At 52.3% G+C, this 25,756-nt stretch overlaps 1 protein-coding gene across 1 annotated transcript in view; it reads left to right on the plus strand.

Moving 5' to 3' along the window:
- The first annotated feature begins 14,078 nt into the window (after positions 1 to 14,078).
- CDON (cell adhesion associated, oncogene regulated) overlaps positions 14,079 to 25,756 on the plus strand; it is a 59,514-nt gene continuing 47,836 nt past the window's right edge. Inside the window, exon 1 of the mRNA XM_059488437.1 lies at positions 14,079 to 14,245. The gene's annotated coding sequence lies outside the window, so the exon portion shown is untranslated. The remainder of the gene's footprint in view (positions 14,246 to 25,756) is intronic.

Here is a 25,756-nt window from a genome sequence, read left to right on the forward strand (position 1 = left end):
GTGTTGGTTGTGGGACAGAATTTGAGATTCAAATGTGGGACGTAGGATTTGGGATGTAGACACAGGATAGAGGGTTTAGGATATAGATGTGGGATGTGAAACAGAATTTATGATGTAGATATGGGACTTAGGATTTAGGCTGTGGATGCAGGGTTCAGGATGTAGATTCAGGATGCAGGATAGAGTATTTAGAATTTAGGGCACAGACGGAGAATGGGACATAGGATTTGGGATGGAGGTTTAGGGTGTAGGTGCAGGATGTGAAACGGAATTTATGATGCAGATATGGGACTCAGGATTTAGGCTGTGGATGCAGGGTTTCGGATGTAGATCCAGGATGCAGGGTAGAGTATTTAGGATTTAGACATGGTGTGCAGGATTTAGGGCACAGATGGAGAATGGGGGATGGAGGATTTAGGATCTAGGTGTTGGTTGTGGGACAGAATTTAGGATTTAAATGTGGGACGTAGGATTTAGACTGGAGGTTTAGGGTGTAGATGCAGGATGTGAAACAGAATTTGCGATGCAGATATGGGAGTCAGGATTTAGGATGTAGATCCAGGATGCAGGGTAGAGTGTTTAGGATTTAGACATGGGATTCAGGATTTGGGACATGGATGAAAAATGGATGGAGGATTTAGAATCTAGGTGTTGGTTGGTGGAACAGAATTTGGGATGCAGATATGGGACTTAGGATTTAGGCTATGGATGCAGGATTTAGGATGTAGATTCAGGATGCAGGATAGAGTATTTAGGATTTAGACATGGGATTGAGGGTTTAGGGCACAGATGGAGAATGGCGGATTGAAGATTTAGGATCTAGGTGTTGGTTGTGGGACAGAATTTGAGATTCAAATGTGGGACGTAATATTTAGACTGGAGGTTTAGAGTGTAGATGCAGGATGTGAAATGGAATTTATGATGCAGATATGGGACTCAGGATTTAGGCTGTGGATGCAGAATTTAGGTTGTAGATTCAGGATACAGAATAGAATATTTAGGATTTAGACATGGTGTGCAGCTGAGGATTTAGGATGTAGATGGTGTTGTAGGATTTGGATCATAGGTGCAGGTTTCAGGATGCAGATATAGAAAACAAAATTTAGGATGTAGATGTGGGACATGGGATTTGGGACATAGACACAGGGTCTGGGACAGATCCCAAGACAACTTGGGATGCAGATATGGGACATAGGATTTAGGATGAAGACGCAAGACACAGGATGGAGGATCCAGGATGCAATTGTGGGATAGAAGGCTTAGGATGCAGATGTGGGATAGAGCTTTTAGGAGGTATGTGGAGACTTGGGATTTCAGCTGTAGATACAGGATGAAAGATTTAGGATGCAGATATGGAACACAGGATTTTGGACATAGATGCAGGATGGTGGCTGGATGATTTAGGATTTAAATGGGGACACAGGATTTAGTATGTAGGTGCAGGATGCAGGACAAAACACTTGGGATGCAAAAGTGGGACATAGGATTTGAGATGTAGGATTTGGGATGCAGGACTTAGAGATGTGGGATATAGGATTTAGGATGGTGGATGAAGGATTCACAATGTAGGTGCAGAATGCAGGATGGAGAACTTAGAATGGAGATGTGGGACGTAGAACTGGGGATATAAATGCAGGATAGAGAATTTAGGATGCAGGTGGGGGACAGAGGACGCAGGACACAGAATGGAGAAGGCAGGATGCAGGTCTGGAATGGAATATTTGGAATGTAAATGGGGACATGGGATTTAGGATGTAAAGACAGGATGAAGGATTTAGGATGCAGATGTAGGACATAAGATCCAGGACAGAGATGCAGGATGGGGGACCGAGGATTTAGGATGTAGATGCAGAACACAGGATGGAGGATTCAGGATGCAGATGGGACACACAGAATTTGGGATGCAGATACAGAGTGCCAGATGTAGGGCACAGAAGGGAGCATTTAGGATGTGGGATGCAGGATTCAGGATGCAGACAGGAATTTAGGAAACAGATTGAGAATTTAGGATGTAGACACAGGTTCCCAGATGCAGGATGGAGCATTTAGGAGGCAGATGCAGCTTTCCAGACACAGAACATGTGACATGGATGCAGGACACAGGAGAGGGGCTGCAGATGTGGGATGCAGGACAGGGGACATGGGATGGAAGGGCAGATGCAGAATATGGGATGCAGGTACAGAATGTGGGGTACAGCAGTAGAATTTGGGATGCAGAGGTGGGATACAGGACAGGTGGTAAGGGACATGGAATATAAAATACAGATGAAGGATGGGCATGGGTTGCAGAGGAGGAATTTGGGATTGGAGGTGGGATGCAGGACACAGGAGATGGGATGTGGATGCAGGACATGGAATGCAGGACTGGGATTTAGGGTGCAGATACGGGATGGAGGTGCAGGACATGGAATGCTCCAGCACAGAGCACCAGAGCTCAGCCCCAGCTCTGCACAGGGACTTTGCAGCACCCCTGGAGATGGGGAGTGCGTGCAAGGAGCCGGGAAACGCAAACTTCCAAGGCAAAACTTATCACTTTCCAAGCCCGTGCAGACATTCTGCAACTCGTCCCCCATCTGGGAGGCAGATCCTGGCCTTTGGCCACATCTGCCTGCCAGATGTGCTGGGGAGGGGAACAGAGCCCCCGTGGATGGGAAAGCTCCCCACTCCCCTGTGGGCAGGCCAGGTTGGGAATGCAGCTCCACCATTCACACCTGCTCTGGAGAAACGCCTGGATGAGACCAGGAGCAGTGGGGAAGGAAGGGCTGGATGGGACCATTCCAGCCTCACAAACGGTTTTCATTCAATTCAGTTTTTGTCCTGGGGCTGGGGGAGCAGGCAACGACACACAGCCAGGGTGCAGCCATAGGGGACAGCCCAGTATGGCCCAGTGTGCCCCAGTAAGAACCTGGGCTGAACTTACCCAGGGCCCTGGGTGAGGTGGGGTGGGAGCTCCTGGTGAGGCCAAGTGGACCTGCAGGGGTTGTTGGTGCCCTTGGGATCCAGGCAGTGGGATGGGGATGTGGGATGGAGAATATGTGGGAATATGTGGAATGCAAACACAGAGTTTGGGGTGTAGGTGTGGGAAGGGGGGCTGGATGCAGGTGCAGATGGAGGATGTGGGATGGATCCTGCACATGCAGGACACGGTGCAGATGCAGGATCTGAGATGTAGATCTGGCATGCGAGATTTGGGATGCAGAGTGCAGGATGCAAGAAGTGGGATGCATAGGGCAGGATGTGGGATGAGAGGTTCAGGTGCAGGGCGTGGAATGCAGGGCACAGGGTACAGCTGCAGGATTTGGGATGCAGGATGCACCCTAAATCCCAGTCCTGCGTTCCATGTCCTGCATCCACATCCCATCTCCTGTGTCCTGTATCCCACCTCTGCATCCCAAATTCTACTTCTGTACCCCACATTCTGTTCCTGCATCCCATATTCTGCAGGATGTAAGAAGTGGGATGGATAGGGCAGGATGTGGGATGAGAGGTTCATATGCAGGGTGTGGAATGCAGGGCACAGGGTACAGATGTAGGATTTGGGATGCAGGGTGCAGCTGCAGGGTGTGAGAAGTGGGATGTAGGGTGAGGGATGAAGAGTGCAGATGCAGGACATGGAGTGCAGGGCTGAGGGTGCAGATGAAGGATTTGGGATGCAGGGTGCAGATGCAGGATGAGGTGTAGGGTGAGGGATGAAGAGTGCAGATGTAGGACATGGAGTGCAGGGCTGAGGGTGCAGATGAAGGATTTGGGATGCAGGAGGCAGATGCAGGATGAGGTGCACGGTGCAGGGTGAGGGATGAAGAGTGCAGATGCAGGACATGGAGTGCAGGGCTGAGGGTGCAGATGAAGGATTTGGGATGCAGGAGGCAGCCACAGGATGCTGATCCAGGGAATGGGTGTGGGATGCAAAAGCAGGATGCAGTTGGAGGGTGCAGCTCTAGGATAGAAGGAATGGAATGCAGAATGGTGCAGGATGTAGATGCTGGATTCAGGATGGAGGTGTGGGGTACAAATAAAACTCCAGGATGGTGATGCACCACCTCAAGCAGAGAAGAATGGTGGAAGCATTTCCCCTCTGATTATTAGGGGCAAATGAGAGAATTTCCCAATAACATCAGCTTTTTGGGGACTGGAAATCCAGTAGGATTCCAGAAGATTTTTATTTTCTGAACTGCCCCCATCAGCTCGGTGTCTCCAGGAGAGAAACATTTATTTAGGAAAAAAATCCTAAAGCTGGAGCAATTCCATCTGAAGACACCCAAATCCAGCATTTCCCTCCTCTCTCCTCAGCATTTCCCACTGTGGAGGTGCCTGAGGGGCTGCATTTGTTGGATTTTTAACCCAGGAGATGTTTTAGCTCTTGCAAAAGCATCGCAGCAGCCTCGGGAATGCCGCCACATTAATAAAAGCAAAAATGCAGAGGAGTCTGTTAAGGAAACTCCTGCAAAAATCCTTTCCAGAAACATCGTGGGCAACATTAGCTCTTGGTCTGAGCTTTTTTCCCCTGCTTTATTTCATTGGGAAAATGAGTTTTGGAGGTCATCACGTGCCCAGAGGATGGTGCAAGGTGGGTTTTGGCAGCAGGTTTGGCCCCCAGATCCTCCTATCAGTATCAGGGAGGGGTTTTGTGGGGAAAAACCTGGAATTTACAGCTTAAAATTGGAATTTTCAGGTTAAAAGCTACAGCAATCACCCTGAATTGAGGATTGGCACTGTGGATGCAGCCTGGCAGTGGTGCCAGGGACACGGTGAGGCCCCAGCTGTGCCTCTTGCCTGGCAGGCAGGAGAGGGAGAAAAATGCTTTAAAAAGGTAAAAAAAAAAAAAGCTCCAAAGCAGAAGGCTGAGGTCATTTTCTTGGCGAGGAAGTCGGCTCCTTCCAAATGCCTCCGGGTCGGGTTTAATATCAGCAGAAACATTCTTGGGTAGGGTGGGGAGAAAGTGCTGCTCTCACCATCGAAAGCAGAGCCCTCAAACCCCCAAATGCCCCTGGGAAAAAACCCCCAAACATCCTAAAACCCCCAAAATCAGTTCCCCAACCCCCAGACTGCTTGTTTGGAACCTCTAGGTGTGGAGTAAATGAGTATTGGGGTGGAGAGGTGTGAAAACAGCTCATGGAGGAGGGGAAAATTCCCCCTGGGAGCCAAGATCTGAATCTTTAAAGTGGCTTTTGAGCATCATTTGGCCACTGCTGGGATTTTTGGGATGTGGAGAGGAGGAAAATGAGGGGATCTGGCAGAGAAAATGCCATTTTCCCCATTGTCCTGGAGAGTTTTATCATCACTTCAATCCCTGCTTGATTTAGCATCATCTCAGCAGGCTCAGCACCCAGCAACACCCCCTGGGGCCAAGGGACCTGCGTGCGAGGAATATCCTGCTGGAAAATACATCAAAAAGGAGGGGGAAAATTAAATGGATTTCATCTGCTCTGCTCTGCTCTCAGAGGGCTGCCTGAGAAGCTCAGGGGCTGCCAGTGCCTTGTGCGAGCCCTGGGCCGCCCTGCGGAGCTGTTGTGGCTTTTCCAGGGATTTTACACATTAGGAGGGGGTGGTTGGACCGTGTTTGTTTTGCTAAACCTCACCAAAACCCAAACCAGAGCTCGGAGGCAGGAGGAGGAGGAGGCGGGAGATGCAGGGAAAAGTTATTAAAAAATAGGGGCAAAACAAAAAACAGGAGCTGAAGGGGGGGAATGAGTTTGGGATTGCAGCAGAGCAGGGATGTGGCAGTGGGAGAGAGGCAGGGGGTGGCAGGGATGTGGCACTGGCAGGGATGTGTGGGTGGCAGGGATGCTGCACCTTGCTGGGGATGTGCATCCCACCAAAACCAAGATGGGAAAAAATTCCCCAGGAGAATTGGGAGGATAAGAAGCACCAGGAGGGCTCTGATCCCACTGGGAGGGAAGCTGTGAGGCAATGCTCTGGCATGGAAGGGGATTTTCCTTGCTTGCACATTCCTCCCATCAGCACCAGGAGCAGTCCCAGGTCGCCTGGATCTCCTCATGGGTCTGGCCCCGGTGCTGCAGCCCCACAGCCCCTTGCTCCTTAATCTCAGGGCTTTCTCCCTGATCCCTTTGCTCTGTGCTCTCTGCAATCCCTCCTGTCCTGCTCATGACATTCCAGAGCAGCTCCTCCCAAGATTTTCCCCATCCCAGCACCCAGAGCTTCCCCTTTGGCCTTTTCTAGGGACAGGGCTGCTCCAGGCTGCCCTCGGGTGCAGGGTTTGGGGTGGCTCCACGGGGCTGCTCCAACTTCAGGCAGTGCTGGGCAGACCCAGCAGCATTTCCTCTCCTGGGAAAAGGTCTGGGAAATGTTGCAGGAATGCAGAGGGGTTTGTGGGATGCAGGGATGCAGCACACAGGGATGTTTATGGGATGCAGGGATGCAGCAGCACACAGGGATGTTTATAAGATGCAGAGATGCTGACCATGCCCAGGGATGTTTATGGGATGCAGCAGCACACAGGGATGCTGGCTGTGCCCAGAGATGTTTATAGGATGCAGGGATGCAGCACACTGGGATGCTGGCCATGCACAGGGATGTTTATGGGATGCAGCACACAGGGATGTTTATGGGATGCAGGGATGCAGCTCACAGGGATGCTGGCAATGCTCAGAGATGTTTAAGGGATGCAGCAGCACACAGGGATCTTTATGGGATGCAGGGATGCACCCAGGGATGCTGGCAATGCACAGGGATATTTATGGGATGCAGGGGTCGAGCAGCACACAGGGATGCTGACAAGGCACAGAGATGTTTATGGGATGCAGCAGCACAGGGATGTTTATGGGATACGGGGATGCAGCAGAACACAGGGACCTGGCAATGTATGGGGATGTTTTTGGGATGCAGCACACAGGGATGCTGGCAATGCCCAGGAATGTTTATGGGATGCAGGGATGCAGTAGCACACAGGGATGCTGGCAATGCCCAGGGATGTTTAATTTATGGGATGCAGGGGTGCAGCAGCACAGGGATGTTTATGGGATGCCGGGATGCAGCAGCACACAGGGATGCTGGTAATGCCCTGGGATGTTTATGGGATGCAGGGATGCAGCTCACAGGGATGTGGCAATGCACAGGGATGTTTATGGGATACAGCAGCACACAGGGATGCTGGCCATGCACAGGGATGTCTGCAGCATCCAGGGCTGTTCGCAGCAGTGTGCAGGGATGCTGCAGCACACAGGAACATTCAGGCTGTGTGGGATGCCAGCAGCACACAGGGACACTGGCTGTGCACAGTGTGACACAGTGTGATACTTGCAGCATGGAGGGATGCACGGAGCCACTTTAAGGAACACCTGCAGCAGCTTTCAGGCCTTCCATGCCTCAGTTTCCCCTTGCTGGAGCAGGGCTGTTGGTGTGTCCGTGCTGTGCCCGCCTGGCTGTCAGCTCCATGCTTGGCCAGCAGCCAGGGCAGGGCTGGGGCTGCTGCTCGCCAGATGTGATAAGGAAAGGTTTGGCCCAGGCTGGAAAAAAGAGACAAAAAGAAGAGAGGGGTAAAAAAAAAAAAAAAAAAAAAAAAAAAAAAAGGGAAAATAAAAAAAGCAAAAGCAAAGCAAAATTCCTTAGCAAATCAAAGCAAAATGCTTGCACACGGCCTTGCATGCAGCCATCCGTCTTGATAAGGGGCTCTGGGGAGGAGGAGGAGGTGGAGGAGAAGGAGGCAAGCTGACACTGGGAACCTGACAGCAATCCCATTTCATGGCAAAAACCCTGCCAGGTTTCCCACTGCCAGCTGGGGAGGGGCCCAGACCTGGCGTGCCTCAGTTTCCCCACTGCATGCCCGCACTGAGGTGTGGCAAAGGGGTTAAAACTGCCTGGGAGGGGTTAAAAGGGGCGATTTCTGACGGGTTTTATCCAAAACATATGTTTTCACCACTATTCCAGTTATCTGGGATATTTCCTGCGTGTTTGCTCCTATGGCAACCGGCCCAGCATGAAAGACCCATTTACTGGGCCCGGGGATAAGGAGCAGCCATATGGTGTCAATTTGGAGGGAGCTCCATCCCCTCCACCCGGCCCTGGTTCTCCCTCCACCACAGCCTTGGCCCCTCCAGGGGCATCCACCAAGGGCTGGGTCCAGCTGGGGCTGGGAATGGGCACCATCAGCAAGGTGAGGTGGTGGGTTGGGTTTTGGGGAGCTCAGAGGACGTGGAGATTGGCTGCAGCAGTGGCCTGGAATCCTTCAGGAGATAGGGATGAAGTGAAGGCACCAGCAGCAGTGACCTGGGATCCTTCAGGAGATAAAGATGGAGTGAAGGCACCTGCAGCACCCACATGAGATCCTTTAGGAGACAGGGATGGAGTGAAGGTACCTGCAGCAGTGACCTGGGATCCTTCAGGAGACAGGGATGGAGTAAAGGCACCTGAGATCCTTCAGGAGACAGACATGGAGGGGAGGTACCTGCAGCACCCTCCGAGATCCTTCAGGAGGCAGGGATGGAGTAAAGGCAGCAGCAGCAGTGACCTGAGACCTTTCAGGACACAGGGATGGAGTGAAGGTACCAGCAGCACCCATCTGAGACCCTTCAGGAGACAGGGATGGAGTGAAGGTATCAGCAATGACCTGAGATCCTTCAGGAGACAGGGATGAAGGCACCAGCAGCACCCCCTGAGATCCTTCAGGAGACAGAGGTGGAATGAAGGAACCAGCAGCAGTGACCTGAGATCCTTCAGGACACAGGGATGGAGACAGGAGACCCACAATGCGGATCTGGGATCCACCAGGAAGATAAGGATGGAGAAAACCTCCCTGCAACACTGACCTCCATCCAGAGAGAAGGTTGAGGACAAACTGCCTGAACTGTGGGCCCAAGGTCTGCCCAGGAGACAGACCAGGCTGCAGAGAGCCTCCAGCAGGGCTCATTCCAGCCTGGCCTGGGGCAGGCAGGTGCTGGAGAGGTCACGGGCCACAGAACCTTTTATCACCCTCAGAACCCTCAGGAGGGGTGCAGGGGCTCTGTCCCACCCCAGCATCTGGGTTCTTCCCAGAGATACCCCCAGTGCCCCGGGAAACCCAACAGTCACTGCATGGGGATGTTCTTGCTCCTTCCTAAACACTCAGGCAATTTTTGGCACCAAACTAATTCCATGGAGTTAAATGACCAAAATACAGGAAAATGAGGCAAAATCATCTTCTAGTCTGCTGGAAATAAAAAAATTTAAGTAAAAAAAAGAATTATTTTCTAATAATTCTAATTTACTTTTGTTGCCAGTGGGTGTTTGCTGCAGGGGAGATGATAAAGCTGGGCAGGACCAGGCACGGCGTGGGACAGGGGATTTTGGGAATGATTCACTCCCAAAGCCTCCTGCAGAGGTATTTCTGATGAAAAAAAAAAAAGAAAAAGCCAAAATAGATTAGTTGAGGCTTTTTAAAAGAAAAATAGAGGTTTTACAGAAGTGACCCTTCCCACCAACCTCCCCAATTTTCTTTTTAATAAGGAATAAAAAGCCTTTCAGCCAAAAAAAAAACCTTTGCTATAAAAACGTGTGTTTGGGTCAAAAAGCCAGTTTTCACTGGGGGGAAAATAAACCAACAAAACCCCCCTGACCAATGCATGAAGAGATGGGTTGGCAAATCTCACAGGGACATACAGCTTCTTTAGAGGCAACATCTCATCTCTTCTCTCTTCTCTTCGTCCTCCTCATCCTTTAGTCCTTCTCCTCTTTCCCTCTCCTGTTGTCTCATCTTGTTTCTTCTGTCCTCCTCATTTTCATCTTATCTCTCCTCATCTTCTCTTCGCAGGTGATTGTTTTCATGTGTGCTCCATCCCAACACCCCTCCAGCCTTTGTCCCCTGTTCTTTATCCACTCCCTTGGAGTGGAAATCCTGGGATTCTCCACTCACACACATTGCCTGCCACGCTGCACATTCAGCAGCTGATGCCACGTGCACTGCCAAGGCTGGGGGGCACCAGGCTGGCACCAGCTGTCCCCTTCCCAAAAAGGACCCAAACCTTCCCTCAATGGAGATCACTGGATGCCAAAGGGCATTGGAGTGTTGGGCTGGCCCTGTGGAGAGACACAGGGACACAGGGCCATGTCTCTGGGACAAGGGACAGGGACACAGGGCCATGTCTCTGGGACAGGGACACAGGGCCATGTCTCCGGGACATGGGACTGAGACAAGGCACCTGCTGGGATCTGGGCCAGGGTGAAGGGACAAGGACAAGGTGATGGGGACTGGGACATACTTATGGGGACAGGGAGAGATGATGGGGACTGGGATGATGTGACTTGGACAATGTACTTGCTGGGGCCAGGAGATGGGAACAGGAAGGAGGTGCCTGCCATGATGATGAGAACCAGGACAAGGAAGCTGCTGAGGGTGTGGAGGTGGGAACAGGGATCAGGCACAGCCAGGGACAGAATCCAGGGGACCACAAGAAGGAACCCAGCGGAGCCCAGCATGGCCTTGGGGAGCATCTCCCAGCCTCAGTGCCTCTGCCCTGGCCCTGAGCTCTGCACCCAGCCCTCAGTGGTGCAGGCGAGCACGGGGGGCTCGGCATGGCTCCCCATAATCCCACAGCAGTGCAGGTGAGCACGGGGGCTCGGCATGGCTCCCCCCGAGCCCTCAGCAATGCAGGCGAGCACGGGGGCCCGGCATGGCTCCCCATAATCCCACAGCAATGCAGGCGAGCATGGGGGGCTCGGCATGGCTCCCCCCGAGCCCTCAGCAATGCAGGCGAGTACGGGGGCCCGGCATGGCTCCCCATAATCCCACAGCAATGCAGGCGAGCACGGGGGGCTCGGCATGGGTCCCCATAATCCCACAGCAATGCAGGCGAGCACGGGGGGCTCGGCATGGCTCCCCTCGAGCCCTCAGCAGTGCAGGCGAGCACGGGGGGCCCGGCATGGCTCCCCCCGATCCCTCAGCAGTGCGGGCGAGCACAGGGGGCTCCCCCTAAACCCTCAGCAGTGGAGGCGAGCACGGGGGGCTCGGCATGGCTCCCCCCAAGCCCTCAGCAGCGCAGGCGAGCACGGGGCCCCGGCGTGGCTCCCCCCGGGCGGCGGCGCTGCCGATCGGCTCCGCGGGGCCGGGAGCGCCGAGCGCGGGCAGCGGGCGCTAGGAGCCGGGGCCTCACTCCCACGAGCGGATGAAAGGCTCCCTGTCCAAGCGGCATTAGACGCGCTGCGAAGCCTCATTCCCGATCGGTCACGCTCCGAGGCGCAGCTGCAAAACCCCCTCCGGGAGCCCGGGATGCTCCGGGGGCTTTGTTCGGAGCAGCCCCGCTTCCCGGGGAACCGTGACAAGACGATGGGGATTACGGGGCAGGAGAAATGAAATAAAATAAAACCCAACCTCGCTGGGACCACGCTGGCTGGGCGGAAAAACAAAGGGGACCCGCAAATTCCCCCGTGCTCCTGCCAGGAATGATGGCCCCACCTGGGCGGGGGGAAGGGGCACGGAGAGGGCTTGAGGATTCCCAATGAGGGAGGGTGGATTTTGGGGGTGTTCCCCCCATTTCTGCTCCCAAATCCCAGCACTGAGCAAGCTAGGAATAGGAAGAAAAACTTGCAGGCAAGTAAACCTTATGAGGAGGGGAAACCTTGCATGGAGGGAAAGCTTGTGAGGAAGGAAACTTCACAAGGAGGAAAACCTACAAGGAGATAAAGCCTTGAAAGGAAGGAAACTTCCAAGGAAGAAAACCTTGCAAACAGGAAAACTTGCAAGGAGATAAAGCCTCAAAAGGAAGGAAACCTCCAAGGAAGAAAATCTTGCAAACAGGAAAACTTTCAAGGAAGTAAAACCTTGAAAGGAAGAAAACCTTGCAAGGAGGTAAAGCCTTGAAAGGAAAGAAACCTCCAAGGAAGAAAACCTTTCAGAGAGGAAAACTTTACATGGAGAATAAACTTTGGGTGGGGGAAAACATCACAAAGAAGGAAAATCTCGCAAGGAAATAAAATCTTGCAATGAGGAAACCCTTCGGCAAGGAAGGAGATCTTGCAAGGAAGGAAATACTTGAAGGAGGAAATCATTTCAAGGTAGGAAACTCAGTGTAGGAAAAGCCTTGTAGGGAGAAAAATTTTACAAGGAAAACCTTTGACAAGGAAGAAAATCATGCAAGAAGGAAAACCTTGAAGGAGAAAAACCTCCCAAGGAAGGAAACCTCACAGGTTTGGAGGAAGAGAGCAGGTTGAAGGAGAGGTTCAGCACCTTCCTTCTGGGAGCAGCCCGGTCCCTCCTGGCACAGGGCCCGGCACGGTTTGGCTGAAGTTAATTGGGTTAGTGAGCGGCTAAAGGGCGTAGCTTGTCCGGGCGCCTGCTCCCTAATGAGCATCTCATTTGAATCTATGCAAAATAGCAGGGAGCATGGAGACATGCTAATTAAAGTGATTGCTGTTCGCTAATTAAGCAGCAATTCTCCTGCCCAAGAGAGTATTCTCATGCAAATGCGCTCAAGGAGGGGAAAACATCGCCCCAAAAATTGTACAGGGAGAAATTGCGATTTGGCATGGCCCCTGGTCTGCAAAACACCTTCATTATAATCCTCATTTTGAGTGTTTTTATCCCAAAAAAACATACTTGGCTCTCTTCTGTGCTGAGAACAATCCTGAAGCCTTCATCTTTTCCAGTGGCTGCCATAAATCAAGTAATTTAACTCCTCATCTGTGCTAACCCCAATTCTGTTTTATTTGTGGGTGTTTTCTTCAGATTATGGGATTTTTAATCTGTTGAGGATTTTTCTACTCTTCGTTTTCTTACTTTTTTTCCCCTTTCACACTTGTGGAAATAATGACGTCCTACAGGAAACCTCCTGAGGTCTAAAATTAGGGCTGGTAAACACAGGGTAGTGCAGCGCTTTGGTCTCACAGGTTTGCCTGAAAACCATGAGATTTTATTTCAACTCTAGTTTTTCAGGGGGGGTTTAAGCTTATTTTTTCTTTATTTTTAAACATAGCAACTGTGTTTCTTTGCAGTCCATGTGGTGCTGAAGCCTTTCCTGGCGAAACTCTCCTTGGGATAAATCCCTTTCCAGCTACCACTTGTGGATGTGACCAAAACCCAGCAAATTCCCACAAAACAAGGCATGTTTGGCATATTTGGGTCCTTTTGGAAGGGGTCAACGGTTTGGGCACAGTGTGAGCCCTTAAGAAAGCCCCTTTTTGCTATTTTTAGCCCGAGTACGGGGTTCTTGGTGGCGTCATCTGGAGAAGGATGATGCATGGAGCATGTGTGGGGGCATTTCCCAGCGCTCTGGAAAGAGCCAGAGCCACTCCCTCACTCCGGCGACACTGAGCACACAGCTGCTCGCGGAGTGGGAGCCGTGGGCTCTCCGGCGTGGGGGCGAGCGGGCGGGCACGGGATGACCCCGGGCGGCCGCGCAGGTGAGCGGCGCTCGGAGGGGGCACAGGGTGCCTGGTGTGTGTGACTGTCACACACAGGTGACACACAGGTGGCGGGGCCGTGTGGGTGTGGGAGCGCAGGCAGCGGTGCGCGGTCACGGTGCCCGGTCACGCACACGAGGGCACTCCGGCCGGGTGCGCGGTGCCCGGTCCCGCCTTCCCCGTGCCGTGGGTGCCCAGTGCACCTGCTGCTCGGGGCTCGGTGCCGCGGGTGCCGGCTCACATGGACGCCCGGTCCCGGAGGTTCGGGAGCGCCGTGGCGCGGGTCCCGGAGGTTCGGGGCGCGGCTCCCGGCTCACTTGGACGCCCGGTCCCGGCGGTTTGGGGACGCTGTGTGCCGCGGGTCCCGGCTCACACGGATGCCCGCTCCCGGCGGTTCCGGGCGCGGTACCCGGCTCACACGGATGTCCACTCCCCGCGGTTCGGGGGCTTGGTGCCGCGGGTCCCGGTGGTTCGGGTTGCGCTCTGCCCGGCGGCGCACGGACCCCGCGGCGCCCCGCGCGCACGTGCATCCCCTCCACCCCCGTCCCGTGCCCCTTAAAGGGCCCGCACCGCCCCGCTCGCCGCGCGTTCGGGCCGCGCTCACCGCCGCCCGCTCCCTCCCCTCTTCGGGCGGTGGGTCCGCCCGCGGGGCACCCGTGCTCCCCCGCCCCGGCCGGCGTTGGTTCGCTCCGCGGGGCGGGGCGGGGCGGCGGCACCTCCCCCGACACGGGGCGCCGGTGGGAGCGGGGCGGGGAGCGGAGCGCGGGGGGAGATAAGCGGCGCCGAGCGGCCGGGCGGCGCTGGATGGAGGCTCCCGCCCGCCGGGACGCCCGCCCCAGCCTGGAATGTCCTGGCGAGCCGCCGCCGAGCGGCACCGGCACCAGGACCGGGACCAGGGAGGGGGCGCGGCGGAGAGGTAACGCGCGCGCTTCCCGCCGCCGGCGTGCGCTGAGGGGGGCGCGGGCGGGCGCGCGCCGGGAGGGGCGAGCGCGGCTCCTCCGTGAGGGGCGAGCGGGCCCGGGGCGGCCGCAGGTGGCGGCGGCTGTCACCCCGCAGGGCTCGCCCGCGCCGTCCCGCTCCGCTGTGCGCCCTCGGTGCGCGGGGCTGAGCCGCTGCACGGCGCTCCGGGGAGCGGGACGAGCCCTCCGCGCTCCCCGGCTCTGATTTATGGTCTCATTTCGCACGGAACGCGCCTCCACTCCTCTCTATTTGTCATTTAAACGCTGCTCCGCTTGAAGGAGGTGCCGTAGGGGATGGGTTTGGGGTCGCGTCCAGCCTCTTAACCGCTTTAAAATGGTTAATCTCAATGTTTTTAACCTGTAAGGTCACTTTTCTCTGCAATTAGAGCGGTGCAAAGTCAGTCCCTTAGGCACGAGGTGGTGTGTGATGCCTGAGGTCTCTGGCTGTAAAGCATCCTGACATCTTATCTCTGTTATTATTATTTTTATTGCATTAAGCTGCCTACCTTCTTAAAGCCACGCGATTCTTGAATTTTAAGTTACTTTCCCTTGCTTTATCTGTCTCTTTGCCAAAAACAAATATAAATTATATAGTTCCTGACTTCTCATGGAAGAACTTTCCAGCCGTCTGTCCCATGCTTCCAATGCTGATGTTTTTTAAACCAAGAGGGATGTGTGTTTCAGCCGTGACACACTGTCGGGCAGAAAACAGGCAATGTTTATTTTGCTCCCGCCTCGTAACTGTGTAAAGGCTTGGTGAAAGGGTAAATGTGATGGCTTTATGTAGCTTTTTCTTTTTAATTATTATTTTACTGCTTTCCCCCACTGCCTTGCTGCCTCTGGGAAGGAGCGGTCGCGCCGAGCCTGTGGCTGTAAAGCTGTCAGCTCTGAAGGGCTGTTTACTCAGCGAGCTGTATCTTTCACACATGCACCAGAAATACAATTTACCAACCCAAACACAGCCCCGGTCACCGGGGTGACGGGCAGCGTGGACGCTTTGCTTCTCTGGGGTTTTATCCTTCGTGGCCCGGCGTTTTCCTTGAACAAAGCGGGTAATCCTGGGGTGCTGGCGCTCCCAGCCGAGCTGTGGGGAGCCCGTTCGCTTTTTTCCTCATCTCCCCCGAGCCGGGTGTTTTGACAGTCGCGATTTATGGGATGTACAGCCTGCCCGGAGCTGCTTTAAGGAGAAAAAGTGCTTTTGTGGTAGCAGTTGCTGCGGGCGACGGGCAGCTCCTTCTGTATTCCAAAAATTCGCAGCGAACCTTTCCCGGCACAATTTCTTAATGCCTTTCTGTTGAACTTGATATTATTTGCCTTAATTACAGCCAGCATGCTTTTGTTCCACCAAATTAAAGTAGGTGTCGAGAGCATGAGTCAAACACGTTGAAACCAACCCCTGCTTTTTCGGAGCAGCTGCAAGCTTATCTTGTGGGGAGGACTTGGTAATGGGGTGATTTAAAAGAAATAAATATTTTTGACCTGTATTCCCCTTTCCATAAGAAGAGGGAAACCTCTGACTGGCTTGGTCTCCATCCCAGAAAATCCTCAGGCTTGTGGGGAGACCCATGACTGTTGCTCAGAGCTGTTGAAAGCTGGACTCAGATAGAAGGTGGGATTCACCGAGTTACCTATCATGTTAAAAGGTATTTTTTTTCCTCCTCAAGGGGTAGGAAGTGAGATGGGAACTGCTGCGGTGTGGAGGGATTAGTAACTCACCCGAGGATGAGCGGGATGTGGCTTTGTCGCCTGGATTAATGTGATTTACACCCTTAAGCTGCTCCAAGAGCTCGTAAACAGCCGTGCCCGTGTGAGCAAGGTGAAGTGTGGGCGGGCAAGCTCGGGTACACCGCGGGAAGTACCTTGAAGGGCTGGTTTTTGCCCTCCTTCGTGCAGTCTTAGTGATGTCTCATCCTTTTTCTCTAGTTTTCATCCTTTTTGCCCCCTAACTCTCTGTTCTTTGCCACCAAACCCTGGCATAGTGGCAGTGGGGTTTGGGCTGGCCCCCCTGTGTGCCCCCTCTGCTGGATCGCTGGGCTGCTCTGGTGCTAAAATTCTTGGTTTTTACCCCAAAACTGAGGAGGGGATGGAAAAAAGACTTGCAAGGAGAGGCCTGACTGCAGGGCAAGTCCCACCAGTGCTTTCATTATCTCAAGGTGTGCTGTAAGCCCATAAATGAGGCTCCTGCTTACTTTGGCTTGCTGGTGTGCCAGAGGAATAAGGCAGCTGTGCTCTGACTTCAGGTGATGTCACTTGAGGATTTTAACTGTCAGAGCTTAAAAATACCCTGGCTTGTTTAAAGACTGCTTCTGCAGATGTGGAAATGGGGAAGCAAAGCAGTGGATTGTGAGTGCACAGCCACGTCAGGCTCCAGCATCTCATAAATCCCTCTCTGCCTGTCCCACAGCAGAACTGCTCTGCCTGACAGCCCTCAGGTGTACCATGAGCAGGGCATTAATTGGTGGGTGCTCAAGATGAGGCACTGCCATGAGCTGCAGACCAACAAAATTAGTGCCAAAAACTAATGGGGAAACATGATGATTAGTTAGTTTTGTGAATAAAGCTGTTTTCTGATGCCATGGTACAGTCACAGCACTTTCTGGTGTACGGTGTTGGTGTGACTGGGTGTGCTGTGATTTCAGGTTGTTTGCAGGGCTGGGTGTGAGGAGCTGTGGGCCAGGGGCTGCTCTCTGGGTGTTTGTATGTGCACATGGAATGAGCTGTATTGAGAAGGTTCCCTGTGAGCTGTTTCTAGTTCTATGTGTAAAAAGGCATTGAGCTTCACCTGGATTTCCCATATCACCCACCAAACCCACTCTTCACACCTGCTCCAAGAGCTCCTTTACCTCCTCTGTTTCTGCCAGTCTTTGAGCCTGTGGTGGAACCTCCTGCTCTGCATTTTCCTCGTTCCCATGCCCACAGATGTGACTCTGGGTGGGTTTCATTGCAGTGCTGTGGCTTGGCACACAGTCCTATCCAAAATGACATGGGACTGTGGTGAACCTGTTGGTGAGATTTCAAACTTTGGGTTTAGTACCAGAAACTCTTGGATTGAGCAGGTTTTGACCCACAAACCTGCTGAGATTGATTATCTCAGGTAATGTTTTTTTTATGGAATCGCTTTAATTGGTGACTTGGAAATTGAATGTCTTTTGTTAGGCAACCTCTCATTTGTATAAATGAATTGATACTGTAAACTTGCCCTTTGTACACAGAGTCAGGTTTTTGTCTCCTGCCTTGCTTATGAGCTGCTGAGTAGTGAGTGGCTCCCTTGAGCCGAGTTCTGCCCCTGCCTCCTCCCTGCAGTGGTCTGCTGTCAGTTCTCTGGTTCTTGGCTTTTCGGTGGGCTGGGGAGCTTCAGAACCAATTTCCGTCTACAGCTGGGGTGAGACTGAGCTAGAAACCTTGTTTCAAGTGGAACGGGTCAATTTCCTGGAAATTTCCTCCTTAAATGGGAATTTGCAGCTTGCCTTGCAATCCTGACTCTCAAGCTGGTACTTGGGCACCAAAATGTGTTCTCTGTCCACTATTTTGCTATTTTGACATATTTTGTTAATTTGGACCTATTTTGTTGTTTAGGCTGGTACTTGGTTGGTTCTCCAGGTGTTTTCCTATTCCCTTTCTGCTCTCCTGGAGGCCTCCCTGAGCAAACCCTGCTGTTGTGTGTCCCCTTGTCCTGCATTATTTGCTCTGGGATGGTGTTTGCCTTTGACAAAGTCAGCAAAAACCTCTTTGCTGTGTCACTTTGGCTAGTGCGAGGTCTCCAACTATGCTGGCCCAAGAATTTCTAGACTAGGTAGTTTCCTGTGTGTGTACATGTTCACTTTTTTCAGTTGAGTGTTCTTCCAGTAATTTCCTTGGTAGATGGCTCAGTACAGCTTCCAGTGTGTCAGAGTTTTCCACTTGTGTTCCCTAGCTCGCTTCTCCCTCTCTGCTGGGGCTGATGATTCTCATTGACAGCCACCACTTTCGGGGAGCTGCTTGTTCAGCCCAGTAAGGGATTGAGCCTTGTACATCCACACCACCTGCCATTTCCATTAAGCCCAAACTCATTCTTTCTATGTGAGAAATATCTGCTGTCTTTCAACAGGAGGGAAAACAATCATGTAAGGTGGGTTGTTTTCCCATTTTCCATACCTATGAGATGTCTTGGAGCTCTTCTAGCCAGGTGGGAGTCTATTTTTTTTCTTTTTTCCCCCTCCCCAGCTGCTTGGGCGCAGTTTCACGTTTCAGCTCCCTCTGAGGGCTGGCTGCTGCAGGAGGTGGCAGGTACATTCCTGCCTCTTCCCTGCTGCGGGAATCCAGTGCTGGAGCAGCCCCAGGGGAGTGACTCCAGCTAACCCTTCAGAAAAAACAAAAAGTACCCAGGCCCCAAACTTTCCTGGATCTTGCCCTGCAGTTAGAGTTGTTAAATCTTCCACTTGGATGACTGGGATTGCCCTGAGGGGCTGGAGGGGGGATGGCCCCTTTTGGCAGCACTGGCTTCCAAATTGGCTTTGCTGTCTCCTGGTCCTGTGTGCTCGCTCTGCTGCTTAGCCAAGGGTGGGTGCCTTCAGAGAGGGAGGGGATCTGGCCTGGAAATGCCCATTTGAACCAGTCCAGCTCACAGAAGGAGCATGGAAAAAGGATAAAATAATTCCCTAAAGCTCAGAGTGAGCAAGGCCAGCTTGGCTGGGATGTTGCCATCAGCTTGGCAGCAGGAGGGAGCTGGGGCAGGGAAGGAGAAGGAAACTGAGACCATCCTTTGGCATGGCTGAGCTGAGAGGTGAAGCCACACCCTCGGCCTCACCTGTCTCTCTGATCACCTCTGTGATTTATACCCTGGGTTCTGCTGTTTAGTTTCCCCACAGACTCCAACCATTGGATCTGATAATGAACCAAGTGGTTGAGTCTTATTTGTTTAATTCAAAGAGCAGTTTAATGCTTCCTTCCTTGCAGTCTATGGAGGCTCTGCCTTGCAGCCTGTGGTTTTCTTTGCAGTAAACCTATAAAATACCAAGACAAGGACTAAAAGGCTTGAGTTGTGAGCAGCTTGTCATTGAAACAGTCTTGGCAAAGAGGCTGAGCACCACAAATTCACATTTTTGGAGGGGTTCACAGGTGTTTTGTCTCTGCAAAGGTGTATGAGGGTTGTGTTGCCTGTCAAGCATTCCCTGCCAGCTCTCCTTCTGTGTGCTGGTGAGCCCTGGGCGTCGAGGGCTGCCAGCTCCAGCCAGAGGGGAGCTCTGGGCAGCTTCTTGGCCCCCCTTAATCTTAGACGAAGAACAGCCAGATCCTGAATGTCTCTGTAATAGCTCTGTGGCATCTGCTGAAGCACCAAAGTACAGACATGCTGGCCATGTCCAGCCTCCTGGAGTTGCTGTTATATTCTCTGTAGACACCTTCTAGCTGGAGATGTTCCTGCAGGGGGATGGGATGGCACCAGGGGGTTTTGTTTCCCAGTCTCCAGTGAGTTAAAGTAACCATTTATGGTTTCTTTCTGAGTAAAAGGCCTCACTCTAAAGAAACTTGCAATAAATTAATCTTTTTTCCATGCCAGTTTGGATGGTGAGGACCCAGGTGACTGTTCTTCTCCTGGGGAACAAAAACAATGGAAAGGGGACAGTTCATGTGGCCCCTTCTGAAACAAACAGTGATTGTTTGGAATAGAAATGCCCAGCTTGCTTCCAGACCAATCCACTTGAAGTTACTGCAGACAGGTGGTATGTTTTCAGTTTTTAATTTCTTTTTTCTTTTTTTTTTTCCTTGCTTGTTGTTAGTGGAGAGCTGATAGATCGGCCCAAATAAGGCCATGAGCAAGGCTGGCCATTTCCAGGAGGATCCACAGACAGTCAGTGCATGACTTGTTGCCTTTATCTCTGAGATCAGGAGATTCCTTTGCAGTGATGGATTAATCCACCCTTGAGTGAATAATATTACTGAGAACAAGTAGGAGCCAGCGCTCCAAACAGATGATTTGTTCAGTACGTGTGTGCCTCCCCTCCCCCTCTGAAAAGCATCTTTCTTCACCGTTTCATTCAGCCTGTTGAAACCTCCCAGCAACCTGTGTCTGCCCCAGCCCTGCCAGGATGGGGCTGTGCCAAAGGCCTGTGCTCCCAGGTGCAGGGAAGATAAACCAGGATGGAGAGAAGGAGCCCGTGGGCTGCTGGGCTGTGATGTCACCTGTCTGCTCTGGCCATGACATCACCTGTCTGCACGTCCTGGCTGTGGGTGGGAGTGTTGGTGCTGGCACCTGCCTGGGCTGAGCTTGCACAGCTCTGGTCCCTCCTGGCAGTGACTGTACCCCAGGGTGTGCTTGCACAGCTCTGTCCCTGCTGCAGTGACTGTACCGCTGGGTGAGCTTGCACAGCTCTGGTCCCTCCTGGCAGTGACTGTACCCCTGGGGTGAGCTTGCACAGCTCTGTCCCTCTCTGGCAGTGACTGTACCCCTGGCTGAGCTTGCACAGCTCTGGTCCCTGCTGGCAGTGACTGTACCCCTGAGGTGAGCTTGCACAGCTCTGTCCCTGCTGGCAGTGACTGTACCCCAGGGTGTGCTTGCACAGCTCTGTCCCTGCTGGCAGTGACTGTACCCCTGGGTGAGCTTGCACAGCTCTGGTCCCTCCTGGCAGTGACTGTACCCTGCTGGCAGTGACTGTACCCCAGGGTGAGCTTGCACAGCTCTGGTCCCTGCTGCAGTGACTGTACCCCAGGGTGAGCTTGCACAGCTCTGGTCCCTGCTGCAGTGACTGTACCCCAGGGTGTGCTTGCACAGCTCTGTCCCTGCTGGCAGTGACTGTACCCCAGGGTGTGCTTGCACAGCTCTGTCCCTGCTGGCAGTGACTGTACCCCTGAGGTGAGCTTGCACAGCTCTGGTCCCTCCTGGCAGTGACTGTACCCCTGGGTGAGCTTGCACAGCTCTGGTCCCTCCTGGCAGTGACTTTGGCAGCTCATATGCTGGGTCTTGTTGCTTTACCATCTTGGAATGCATCACAGGAGCATGGACTGCTCCTGTTGATAGGCTCCGAGAAGGTGTGAGATGCCTTGCACAGCTCTGGTCCCTGCTGCAGTGACTGTACCCCAGGGTGAGCTTGCACAGCTCTGGTCCCTCTCTGACAGTGACTGTCCCCAACATGAGGCAGCGGGCTCTGCATCCAGGAGAAGCTGTGTAGAGGAGCTGGAATATTGGCACTGGGGGAGTGAACTCACTGAGCACAAGGGGATGGCAGTGGCTGGCTTTGAACAGAAATAAGAAATAAGATATTTAGAAAGAAGGCTCTTCAGTTGTGCCAGGGCAGAGCTGTAACTCATCAGCAGAACCACAGCTTCTGGAGATGTCCTAGAGCCGGACACCAAGGGCTTAAGTAACACATGGATAGTCCTTGTTAGCATACCCCCAGTATAGGAGACAAGGCTGGAAGGGAGTTGTGCAGCTACAGCAGTGGAATTCATGTAGTGAGATCTGTTATCATCCCTGTGGATACGCTGGAATAATTCTCTGGCAGCTCATATGCTGGGTCTTGTTGCTTTAACATCTTGGAATGCATCAGGAGCATGGCCTGCTCCTGTTGATAGGCTCCAAGAAGGTGTGAGATGCCTGGGGCTCCTCCTGCTCAGGGACCCCCCCAGGCAGTCACAGTCTTACTGAGAAAAGCTTTGATAGCTCAAGGTCAAGTTGGTGAAAGTCTCCAGCTTTGGGAACTTTTCCCCAAAGCTTTCCTTGCTTTTCCCCACAAGCTTTCCTCGTGTCATGAGTGCCAGCAGCCTTGCCTTGATCCCATTCTCTTGGGGTGTGGGATTGGAAGCATTGGTGGCAGCTTTCAGCTGCGTTTTGGAGAGTTTCTGTGCTCTGTGGGGTGAAGATAACCCATTTAAAATGGCATTCTCCCTCTGGAGAACGGGCTCTGCTGCTGTTGGCTGTACATAATTTCTGGGAGCTGAGGAGTTTTGCTGTGTAATGTTCCAACTGCATGTAGATTAAATGTATTGCGGAGTCAAAATAAACAATAGCATGTGGTTTTCCTTTGTTCCCCCCCTTCCCCGCAATGAGAGTTCACAAAAGTTCTTGAATTAGGGCTCTGCGTGCCATACGCTGAAGCGTAGGCTCAAATTTTCATAAAGCTTGCTGAGGGCTGTTACTGCTGGGGAGCACTTTCTCCTTTGGGATGGCTTTGGAAATCTCTTTTTCTCAGGAGCTTTTTCTGAAGGTGTGTTTTAGTGCAGCACTTGGATGCTTGCTGCCTTAAATGCTTTGCAGTGACAATATATTGCAGCTTGATGGAGATTTGAGACTCCTCTAATAAAATGCAAGAGAAGGAGGAAAACCCCGAGGGTTTTTTGGAACAGAAGATGTTTTCTGTTCCTGCCACTAATCTCTGTTGCAGAATGAAATAGGAATGTATACTTTAAATCTCTGTCAGGGTGTAGAAGGAAGCTGGCAACGGATGTAATCAAAAATGTTATTATCAAAACTCTCTAAGTATGTTGAAATTTCAAACTTAATGATATAATTTTAAATTCAGCTATTCAGACTGAGGCATGGTTTTGGGGTGCAGATTGCACTTCCAAATTGTGCATGAAGATGGACCAGAGAGGGGTTTGGAGCAGACTGTAGGTAGTGGGTACTGCAGTGGAATGGCTGGAGTCTTCAGCCCTGTGATTTCCAGTGACTGGGGTGGCAGCATTAAATTGAGGTGTGGTTTTCTAGATTAAGGACTTTGTGGCTGAGCACTTAAAAAAGGGTCCAGTTTCCAAGTTAGCATTTTTCCTAATTAGTGCGTTTGCAGTGGCTTGTACGTAACCAGCACGTGTAGAAAGTGTATGTGTTCAGAGTTTGTCTGAAACAGCTCTGGGCACAGTGAACATGAGAAAGCACACCAGATCTAATGTGCAGCAGCAAAGACTCTACCTAGTGAAAAAGGAGACAGAAAGTTTCCAGCCTTAGACTTGGAATAAGGGAACTGTGAGTAACCTTCACCCTTGTGACCCTTCAGCCTCGAGCGGAGAGGTTGCAGGTTTGAGGATGCAGAAGAAGCTCAAGTCCTTCTCTGAGCCAAAGGTGTGAAGCTGTTTATTTTCACTGGGACAATGTATATATTGCAGGAGGCAGATGCTCGCCTGCTTAACCCAAGCACTCTCTGCTTATCTGGGCTCTGGCGAGTGTACAAGTGTTGTCCCTTCTAATCCCCCAACATTAAACAGTCCAGGCACCTTTCCCTGGCTGAGCCTGGGACTGCTTTAAAAAACACACAGAGAGAAGCCAACAAGAAAGAAACATTTGCTTTCTTTGCCAAGTTTAAATGAAGACTAATGCCGTGGTGCTGCTTAATCTTGTTTTTCTTGCTATCTGATGGATGCTAACGTGGGATGGAATCAATCCCGGCAGCCGGTTATCTTTGCAGGGCCCCCATGTTGCTGAGCTCGGCATTCGAGTCTCGTGGGGGAGTTGATTTGCTATGAAGAGTCTGGAAATTTCTTCCTACGTGGTGAAGCTGTGGCTGGGGCATCCATCTTCCTTTGGGAAGGTGTCTCCAGGAATTGCCAGCCTGCTGTTGGACGTCCAAACAGAAATCCTGTTCGGCAGAGCGGGATGTGTCTGAGCGAGTGAGAACAGGGCACAGTCAGGTGAACCTGGCGGAAATTTCTCCCTGGTCCCTGTGATGAAACTCAACTCCTTTCCTATCAGTCACTCGTGTTTGAGCTGGTTCTGCTGGGAGCAGCTGCCATGGCCCCATGGCAGGAGGAGGTTTGGGCTCTGACTCACGACCTGCCACTGTGAGGGTGCTGCCCTGAGTGCCCCCAGCCCTGGGCAGGGGTCCCTGCTGCTGGCTGGGCTGGGCTTGGCTGCAGTGAGTGGAGCAGGAGGGCTGCAGGAGCCAAACCCTCAGGCCAGAGCTTCATGATGACTGCTGGATCAAGGCTCTCCTTCGCTCTGCTGGCATGAGGAAGGAGGCGGGAAGCTACACCGGTGCTGGGTTGTGCAACACCACTGAGCAAAGCCAGCCCAAAGCCTCCCTCTCTTTCCCCCATGTTCCACTATCCCTCTCCTTGCCTGGAAGCCAGGTTGGTTTGTTGTAGCAAACCTGGCCTGACCAACACAGTTTTTAATTTCTTTTTCTGCTGAGCTGCTGCTTTTATCTGGGCCTGAGGCAAAGGGGCTCCTTTTGCTAAGCAATATTGTCAGTTGTGTCAGGATTCCTTCCCTCGAGGTGAAGAAGTGCAGGAGTGTGCGTTTGCCAGAGAGCTCGGACTTCAATTTTGAAACCAGGTTTGGTCTTTTGAGCATGGGGGAAGGGAGGGGAGGAGAGCAGTAAAACTGAATTACTGTAAGGCTGGAGGATGGATTGTGTGAAGGCTTGTTTTAATCGGGGGAGGAAAGGCCGGGGTCTTTCCTGCTCTCTCCCTCAGCTGTCCCTGGTTAGCTGGTTTGCTTTTTAATAAGCATTGTTCTGCCTGGAGCCTGGGTCCAGCAGCAGGGAGTGTTGGCATTGCCTGTGACAGCGTGTGGACAGCTGTAACAAGGGGGGAAGCAGTGACTTGGAGTGCAGGGCAGCACTTTTGTGTAGAAAGCAGAGCCCAGATGGGTCTGTTGCTGCAGCCTGAGCACAGTTCCAGCACGGTGAATTCTGAGGTGCCTAACGACTGTGCTGTAACACAGGCTTGGCTCTCTGCTTCCAGTGCACCTCCCATATCCTGCAGCCATGAGTTCACAGGCTCCTAATTGCCTATGATGTAAGACAGCAGTAGATGAGGTTGCTATAAATTCTGGCTGCAGGTGTGGATTTAATGGCTGTGCTTCCCTTTAAGGGCTCACGGATAGCATGGATCCCTGCAAGTTACAACACAGCGACTTGGACTGGGGCTAGCACAGCTAAAAGAACCCATTTGTCTGCGTTTTTTAGAGCTCTTGCTTGCTGGAGGCTACCAAAGGACGAGGTGTCAGTGTTCATCTGGAATTGCCTGGGGAATGAGCTTGCTGTCCTCTAACAGAGCTCAGCCATGGTTCTAATTCTTTCCATCAATGTTCTCTCAGGGCTAAACCACCCAGGTGAGAGAATGTCACTGGAAGGGGACCTTTGGGCAGCTTGTGTGGACACAAGCACCTTTGTCTGAGAGTATGGCAGCTTTTTCTGATGACCAGTGCAGGACTCTGGTTCTTCTAGTCCTTTTTATTTTTTATTCATGCTGGATTCTGGTTTTAGAAACCATAGACAAATAATAATCATGGGTGACGGTCCTTGACATGCACAATGCAAGCTTTTTGGAGGGGAAAAATCCACCCCCTGAGGCAGTTACTCCAGCTTGCTGAGGTGTGTGCACCTGTAGCTTGGATAATTAGGATGGTGAGTTCCCTAGCTCCTTTGAGAAAAGGGGCATGGCTCGCTTGCAGTTTGGTTTTGTATATTTTTCTTCATTTTTGCACACATTCTTGCAGCCCAGGGTTTATTCAACATACCAGGGTGTTGCTTCATGAGTTGAGCTGAGGCCTCACGCTG

This window comes from Ammospiza nelsoni, chromosome 24 (genome assembly GCF_027579445.1).
Source record: "Ammospiza nelsoni isolate bAmmNel1 chromosome 24, bAmmNel1.pri, whole genome shotgun sequence".
NCBI lineage: Eukaryota > Metazoa > Chordata > Aves > Passeriformes > Passerellidae > Ammospiza > Ammospiza nelsoni.